This window comes from Nelumbo lutea, chromosome 1 (assembly GCF_056320005.1).
Source record: "Nelumbo lutea isolate HS-2025 chromosome 1, American lotus-T2T, whole genome shotgun sequence".
Taxonomy (NCBI): Eukaryota; Viridiplantae; Streptophyta; class Magnoliopsida; order Proteales; family Nelumbonaceae; genus Nelumbo; species Nelumbo lutea.
Window position 1 is genome coordinate 195060206 of NC_142684.1, and position 9304 is coordinate 195069509.

General features: G+C 38.0%; 1 non-coding gene across 1 annotated transcript; it reads right to left on the bottom strand.

The window, feature by feature from the left end:
• Positions 1-8359: 8359 nt before the first annotated feature.
• On the bottom strand, positions 8360-8466 carry LOC148880154 (small nucleolar RNA R71). Its single transcript, XR_016106253.1, has one exon. It is a non-coding gene; the product is annotated as a small nucleolar RNA R71 (small nucleolar RNA).
• Between the last annotated feature and the right edge of the window lie 838 nt (positions 8467-9304).

Here is a 9304-nt window from a genome sequence, read left to right on the forward strand (position 1 = left end):
TAAAATAAATAAATGCAGCTAACTAAAAGCATATCAACATTTTATTCAATATACAGAATTCAGTAGCAATTTACAAACAGGTCTGAATTCAGTAATCTCTGAGTAGAACAACAGTTTACAAATTCCTCTTCTTTATATTGCTGAAATCAGGGACGGGATTTAATTACACAGATCTAAACTGCTGAGAGCTGAAATCTCAGTAGCTACTGAGAACAGTAATATACAGTTATGAAATCTTAGCAGCTACTGAGGACAGCCAAGTGCGGATCAGCAGTGATTGTGTTCAGGTCTGAGTTTCATATTAAAAGGCTCTTCTGTGCTACTGAAGGTCAATACACTAAACTGAAGTCAATGTACAAAGGATTGATAGCAATTCAGACATCAGTTCTACACAAAATTGAGATCAGCTCTGAAATCTCAGAAGCCACTGAGAACAACAATAAATATAATAGCAGCTGCTGATAACAGTACAGTTGTGCTCAGGTCTGATTTCCATATTGGAAGGCTACTAAATATCAGATCTGAGCCCACTGTTTTGATGAGCTATGCATCACCAAACACCAGATGGAGTAGCCATACTAAAACTGAGCAATTCAGTAGGATAACCTACTGATATTAGCAATGAAACATGTTGTATACAGATCTGCACAAAACCGAAATCAATCAGTAGAAAAAAATAATCTGAAATCAGACCTGTATTCACCATGGTGTGGATGCTGGGATCTTATTTTCTTTTTCTTTTCTTTTTCTATTTTTCTTTTCTTTCCTTTTTTTTTTTTTTTTTAAAGGAAGAAAACTAAAACAAAATACAGCAATGCAACCAAAATCTTTTTGGATGAGTGCAGGTCTGATTGATGAATGCAATTCAGATCTGAACTCATTTTGAGATTTATTTATTTATTTATTTGTATTTTTTTTTTTTAGAACCAAAAGAAGAAGAGAAATTTGATTTGCATAAGCTACATTAAAACTGAAACTAAGGATGGAACAATCAAGTATCAAGAGAAGAAACATGGCTCCATCAATGTAGCCCTTGATGGAGTATACACTTATTGGAATGTAGTACACACGGCTGCACACACCCATTCAGATCTGTTAGACTTTCTATTCATGCACAGCTGAAATCAGAGCTATCTATCTTGAAAAAAAAATTTCAAAGATCTGCCTGGGACAATTCACAATGCCAATTTAGTAATGTTAATTGTAATACAAACCTGTTCAAAACCTGCCCTGGTTCAGTCTTGCTGTAGCAGGTCTGCTATAGTAGCCCTGTTATAGGTCTGAACTCTAATAGAAAAATGGTGTGGAAGTGCCACTTTTCATGAAATCTCTTGAGGCATAAAAAAATTCTCAGATTAAATATACTTTTCTTCAACCAAATCAGCTTAGATAGATCGGAGTACAAGTTATTTAATACAGCAAAGTATGCCCTGTATCCTGCTCTGTTCACAACCCCAGTTCAGATCTAGGTGATTGCAGATCCGAATTTCTTCAACCATGACTATCCAATTGTTTTTGGGAGATAGCAGATTTTTTGTAGGGTGTATTGGGGTGACGATAACCCCCAATTATCCTTTAAATTTACATCAGTTCAGGTCTGAGTTCAAGAGAACTCAGATCTGAACTGTTGCAGATCTGCTACAGCAGAACTCAGATCTGAACTCAGATCTGAGTTCTGATCCGAATCCTTGGTTTCCATGGTTCTTTCTCTCTCTTTTTTTTTTTTTTCACTATCTAAATATATTTTTTTTCTTTTTGCAATGAAAGAAAAGAATAATAAAGGGCTGAGAACAGATATTTTTTTTTTTTCTGAGTATTGCAGTTCTGCTATAGTAGAATTCAGGTCTGAACTCAAGTCTGAGTTCGGATCTGAAATCTCAATTGCCTTACCTTCAGTTATTGCTACCAAATTGTTTTTGGGGAATAGCAGAAGTGCCCTAGGGTGAATTGGGGTGGTGATGACACCCAATTCCCCTCAAAATTTCATCAGTTCAGGTCTGAGTTCAGAGGAACTCAGATCTGAACTGTTGCAGATCTGCAATAGCAGAATTCAGATCTGAACTCAGATCTGAGTTCTGATCCGAATTCTCAATTGCTCCTCTGGTTGTTCAAAAGATCTCCCCCTTTTTTTTTTCATTTGTTTTTTTTTTCTTTTTGTAATGAAAGAAAAGAATAATAAAATCTGAAACACAAGCAACTCTTTTCGGCTGAGTGCTGCAGATCTGAAATCTGCTGATCTGAGTGCCGAATGCAACTCAGATCTGCAACACTCATCTTTATGTGAATTTTTTTTCTTTTTTTTTTTTCATTTTGAAGGGAACAACACCAAGATTGAATAGAAATCAAATATGCCTTTATTAAAATGAAACTGAAACCAAAAAAAAGAAAGTAATCTACTTAAGAAAGAAGAAACATAACTACAGTAGTACAGCAGTTGCAGTCCAAGCTGAAATGAAAAAGTTAGCAAATTAACCCAACTATGAATGCAATGCTGAATGAGATCAGATTAAGAATGCTCAATGTTTCCTAATATTGCTTCTATAAATCCCCGGCAACGGCGCCAAAAACTTGATGTGTGGCTCATTGTGACACTAGCAAGTGCACTAGCCGTTCAAGTAATAAAGTAGTGAGTGAAGTATCGTTCCCATGAGGATTTAGGAAACAATTACCAATACTAAATTGAACATTTCTTATCTGATCAACAAATAAATCAAAACTCTAATGAAAGCTAAGAAATCCTAAATTAAAATCTATCTAAATCATTGGTCCAATTGCCTTCAATTCAGGTTAGAAGAGTAAGCAGTAAATGTCAATCTCAGAATTCAGCAATCTATCAATTTGGATCATTCGAATGAATCATGATTGAGCCTTGGTTTGGTGAAACCCCAAGGTCATGAACAGCCTCTCTCAAGTGCATGTTCATCCTATGCATGAGTGACGGTTCTTCTATCTCTAGCAAGAATCTAATCCTCATGCATGCATTTCTTCAAACACTTCTAAGGCATCAATTCAAATCTGAATTGATCACCAACTGAATTGTGCAAGTTATCTCTAACCTTGCACTCAATTCAGTTCTTGAATAGTAGATCTGAATTCCTAGAGTCTCTCTCAAGCACTCTAGGAATTCCAAGCTGTAGATTAATTCGCCCAATCTGAAAATTGCAGATCTGAATTCTCTTTCAAGCAATTCAGATCTTGCAATCTCAGATCTGAGAATTCAGATCTGAGTTTTGAAGGTTAGTTGGCCGAATTAATCTACAATCACACCCTTATTCAAGAAACTTCAAATACAATGCATGACCATTTGAATGAATCAAAAAGAATTAGATTGCTGAACTGAAATTTTACAAGCTGAAATACATCAAGGAAGAATGGAAACAAGGAGAAAGAAGAAAGAACATATAACTAAGAAACTGAATTCAAATCAAAAGAGAATGAAACTACAAATGATTTATTACAGAAGATCTTTGAATCACAAACTCTCAATTCGAACTCACCTTCTTCTTCTAGCTTGCTTGTCTTGAACTTCCTTCAGCCCTTCTTCTTCTTCTTCCTTGCGCCTAGCCTTCTTCTCTTCTCTTCTCTCAAGGTGGCCGAACCTCTAAGAGTGGGAGAGCTTTCCTCTCAAGCAATTGAACAACTTTCTCCCCTCCTAGAGGCCTCCTTATATAGTTTTTCAAGGGGCTCTTGCCCCTTCTTGAAGCCTCTAGAATGGGGTGTATTACACCCCTCATGAACCTTCTAGAGTGCTCCCTCCTTCTCTTCAAGAAACTCCTAGAAGTTGCCGCCCCTAGCTCCCTTTGGGCTGCTATTTGGGCTACAACTTAGCTTGCTTTTGAGCTCATGTGGGCTACACTCTAGGCTGTTATTTGGGCTAAAAATGGGCCTTCCTTGCTGGGCCGAATTCTCCTCATAGCTAGGCTTTATTTTCTGGGGTTTTCTCAAGGAATTCACTTGCTCTTTTTGGGCCGAAGTGCTCTCTCTTGCTTCCACGACCGGGCTGGACTGAAATTGGTCTTTTTGAACCTTCTTTTCTTGCCTTTTTCCTTCATTCTCTTGGATTGATTATCCCTGAACCTATTCTTAGCATTAAGCTAAATTAAGGCAAAAATTAATAAAACCGGCATAAAAATCCATGCTAAAGTCCTCAAAAATTATAGATAAATTGTAAGTTCATCACATACCATGATTATGAGATTTGGCAAATGGATGTCAAAACTGCATTCCTGAATGGAGATCTTACTGAAGATATCTATATGCAGCTGCCGCAAGGCTTCATTGCTGCAGATCAGGAAAACATGGTATTTAAACTTAATAGATCCATTTATGGACTTAAGCAAGCTTCTAGAAGTTGGAACATCCGTTTTGACTCTGCCGTCAAATCGTTTGACTTCGAGCAGAATCCGGATGAACCCTGTGTCTACAGGAAGTACAGTGGAGATAAGGTTACCTTCTTGGTTCTGTATGTAGATGACATTCTACTCATTGGGAATGATGTAGGTATGTTAACTACGATGAAAGTATGGTTATTGATGAACTTACAATTTATCTATAATTTTTGAGGACTTTAGCATGGATTTTTATGCCGGTATTATTAATTTTTGCCTTAATTTAGCTTAATGCTAAGAATAAGTTCAGGGATAATCAATCCAAGAAAAGGAAGGAAAAAGGCAAAAAAAGAAGGTTCAAAAAGACCAATTTCAGTCCAGCCCGGTCGTGGAAGCAAGAGAAAGCACTTCGGCCCAAAAAGAGCAAGTGAATTCCTTGAGAAAACCCAAGAAAATAAAGCCTAGCTATGAGTAGAATTCGGCCCAGCAAGGAAGGCCCATTTTTAGCCCAAATAACAGCCTAGAGTGTAGCCCACATGAGCTCAAAAGCAAGCTAAGTTGTAGCCCAAATAGCAGCCCAAAGGGAGCTAGGGGCAGCAACTCCTAGATGTTTCTTGAAGAGAAGGAGGGAGCACTCTAGAAGGTTCATGAGGGGTGTAATACACCCTATTCTAGAGGCTTCAAGAAGGGGCAAGAGCCCCCTTGAAAAACTATATAAGGAGGCCTCTAGGAGGGGAGAAAGTTGTTCAATTGCTTGAGAGGAAGGCTCTCCCACTCTTAGAGGTTCGGCCACCTTGAGAGAAGAGAAGAGAAGAAGGCTAGGTGCAAGGAAGAAGAAGAAGGGCTGAAGGAAGTTCAAGACAAGCAAGCTAGAAGAAGAAGGTGAGTTCGAATTGAGGGTTTGTGATTCAAAGATCTTTTGTAATAAATCATTTGTAGTTTCATTCTCTTTTGATTTGAATTCAGTTTCTTAGTTATATGTTCTTTCTTCTTTCTCCTTGTTTCCATTCTTCCTTGATGTATTTCAGCTTGTAAAATTTCAGTTCAGCAATTTAATTCTTTTTGATTCATTCAAATGGTCATATATTGTACTTGAAGTTTCTTGAATAAGGGTGTGATTGTAGAGTAATTCGGCCAACTAACCTTCAAAACTCAGATCTTAATTCTCAGATCTGAGATTGCAAGATTTGAATTGCTTGAAAGAGAATTCAGATCTGCAATTTTCAGATTGGGCAAATTAATCTACAGCTTGGAATTCCTAGAATGCTTGAGAGAGACTCTATAAATTCAGATCTACTATTCAAGAACTGAATTGAGTGCAAGGTTAGAGATAACTTGCACAATTCAGTTGGTGATCAATTCAGATTTGAATTGATGCCTTAGAAGTGTTTGAAGAAATGCATGCATGGGGATTAGATTCTTGCTAGAGATAGAAGAACCGTCACTCATGCATAGGATGAACATGCGCTTGAGAGAGGCTGTTCATGACCTTGGGGTTTCACCAAACCAAGGCTCAATCATGATTCATTCGAATGATCCAAATTGATAGATTGCTGAATTCTGAGATTGACATTTACTGCTTACTCTTCTAACCTAATTTGAAGGCAATTGGGCCAATGATTTAGATAGATTTTAATTTAGGATTTCTTAGCTTTCATTAGAGTTTTGATTTATTTGTTGATCAGATAAGAAGTGCTCAATTTAGTATTGGTAATTGTTTCCTAAATCCTCATGGGAACGATACTTCACTCACTACTTTATTACTTGAACGGCTAGTGCACTTGCTAGTGTCACAATGAGCCACACATCAAGTTTTTGGCGCCGTTGCCGGGGAATTAGAGAAACAATATTAGGAAACATTGAGCATTCTTAATCTGATCTCATTCAGCATTGCATTCATAGTTGGGTTAAATTTGCTAACTTTTTCATTTCAGCTTGGACTGCAACTGCTGTACTACTATAGTTATGTTTCTTCTTTCTTAAGTAGATTACTTTCTTTTTCTGGTTTCAGTTTCATTTTAATAAAGGCATATTTGATTTCTATTCAATATTGATGTTGTTCCCTTCAAAAAGAAAAAAAAAATTCACATAAACATGAGTGTTGCAGATCTGAGTTGCATTCGGCACTCAGATCAGCAGATTTTAGATCTGCAGCACTCAGCCGAAAAGAGTTGCTTGTGTTTCAGATTTTATTATTCTTTTCTTTCATTACAAAAAGAAAAAAAAAACAAATTAAAGAAAAAAGGGAGATCTTTTGAACAACCAGAGGAGCAATTGAGAATTCGGATCAGAACTCAGATCTGAGTTCAGATCTGAATTCTGCTATTGCAGATCTGCAACAGTTCAGATCTGAGTTCCTCTGAACTCAGACCTAAACAGATGAAATTTTGAGGGGAATTGGGTGTCATCACCACCCCAATTCACCCTAGGGCACTTCTGCTATTCCCCAAAAACAATTTGGTAGCAATAACTGAAGGTAAGGCAATTGAGAATTCAGATCCAAACTCAGACTTGAGTTCAGATCTGAATTCTGCTGTTACAGATCTGCTCAGTTCAGATCTGAATTCCTCTGAACTCAGATCTGAACCGATGCAAGTTTGAGGTGAATTGGGTGCCATCACTACCCCAATCCACCCTATGATACATCCAACCTGCCTCAAGGGTGAATGGATAGCAAAGAATGAGAGAAATTCAAATCTGAAATGCAGTTGATATGATGTGAGGACTGAACTGATACAGAGCATACTATGAATTCTGGGTGGACTGAATTCTTGGCTTTACCCACTTGTAACCGAGCTACATTAGCTAAGGAGGTGTATGTTTGGATTGAATAATTGTTATGCCTCAGATATTTAAGAAAAATTAGCACTTTCCAAGTATTTCTATTAGCATTCAGATCTGTAGCAGGGCTGCTATAGTGCAACAGTTAGCAGACCTAATTTCAGATTTCTACAAAAGTTGTATGGACCGAATAGCTTGCAATACCAAACATTGCAGACCCAATTTTCAGGTCTTAGCAAGTGTTTGATATGCATCAGCTATACAGGTTTGAGCTTCAATTGTAGAGTTTAAAATCTTTAACCCAAGCCTAACTCAGGACTGGTTTTAGTTTATTTCAGATCCTTTTAAATTATTTTTTTTTCAGATCAGATCTGATTTCAGCCCTAAAGCATCACAGAATTGATTCCAACCTTAATGAATGTATATTGTAGTGTATACCAATGAGTGTGTATGAGATATCCAGCTCAGATCTGAATCATTATTTATTAATTTCTCTAGATTAACAATACCAAAGACTTGTAGATATGAACTCAGATCTAAATTGGGTCTGAATTCAGATGTTGCAATCGATGGATGTAGATAAAGGAACCTTGAATAAGATGATTGGTTTAAATCTGCTTTTAGTATAATCGGCTTCATTTATTCATGATAGGATGTAGGTTTTGTATTCCAATACTTCACTTTACATTTTCAGTGTGATAGGATTAGTTATTTATTTTCTTTTGTGAATATTGGCCTTTTTATTGCTTTGACCTTTACAGTTTATGACAAGCAGACCTGAACTGGAAGAGATCCTTTACGACCCGGAGATTGAACGGACTCTCCGTGTCCGTTTGAGAGCTGCTAGGCAAGTCAGACAAGAAGCACAAGAAATGGCTGAACAAAGAACTATGATGGATTATGCCAAGCCCACCCTCATCGGGACTGTCTCCAGCATTATCAGGCCAACTATTGCTGCCAATAACTTCGAAATTAAACCGGCCATAATCCAAATGGTACAAAATACGGTTCAGTTTTGTGGTATGGCCCATGAGGATCCGAATGCCCATATTGCTAACTTCTTGCAAATTTGTGACACCTTCAAACACAATGGGGTAAGTGATGATGCCATCCGGCTGAGGTTATTCCCATTTTCTTTGAAGGATAAAGCCAAAGCTTGGTTGAACTCATTACTAGCAGGATCTATAGCCACATGGGACGAAATGGCCAGCCGTTTTCTCTCTAAATATTTTCTCCCTTCTAAAACTGCTAAAATGGGGAATGACATCACTACTTTTTTCCAGCAAGAGGGGGAATCTTTATATGAGTCATGGGAACGTTACAAGGAGCTATTAAGGAGAGTTCCTCACCATGGCCTCCCCATTTGGCTGCAAGTGCAGACTTTCTATAATGGTCTTACTGACTCAAATAAGACCATATTAGATGCTGCAGCCGGAGGATCCATAAATAATAAAACTCCTGAGGTTGCCCATGCACTTATTGAGGAAATGGCAGCCAACAATTATCAATGGCATTCGGAAAGGACTCAAACTAGGAAGCAGCAAGGCTTGCATAATGTTGACACTTATACAGCACTAGCTGCACAAATAGGAGCACTCAATAAAAAAATAGATGAAATGCAGATAGCTGCCATGCATGTGCAGCCTCTTAATTGTGAATTGTGTGGAGGAGGCCACATCAGTACAGACTGCCAAGTTGGCAATCAGTTCAGACCATCTACTGAACAAGTTGACTATGTCAGCAATTCGTCAAGACAGCAGGGTTACCAGAGTCACCATACTTTTCATCCAGGATGGAGGGGACATTCAAACCAGTCCTGGCCAAATTAGCATATTTCCAAGCCGTTCCACCAGACTTATCATCAGCCTAAACCGAAATCCAATTTGGAGGAACTGATGACAAAATTTATAGCAGGTGCAGAAACTAGGTTCCAGAACCAGGAAGCCTCAATCAAAAACCTGGAAAACCAAGTGGGGAAATTGGCACAATTAATCTCTTCCAGACTGCCGAGAACTCTTCCAAGCAACACTGAAGTGAATCCACGAGAGCAGGTGCAAGCTATTACCTTAAGAAGTGGAAAAGAGTTGCCTGAGGTAGAAAAGAAGAATTGGGCTGAACCCAAGGCAGAAACAAGCCTTGGAACCAGACAACAGAAGACGGAACAACCAGAAGCACAACAAGGGATGCACCAACAA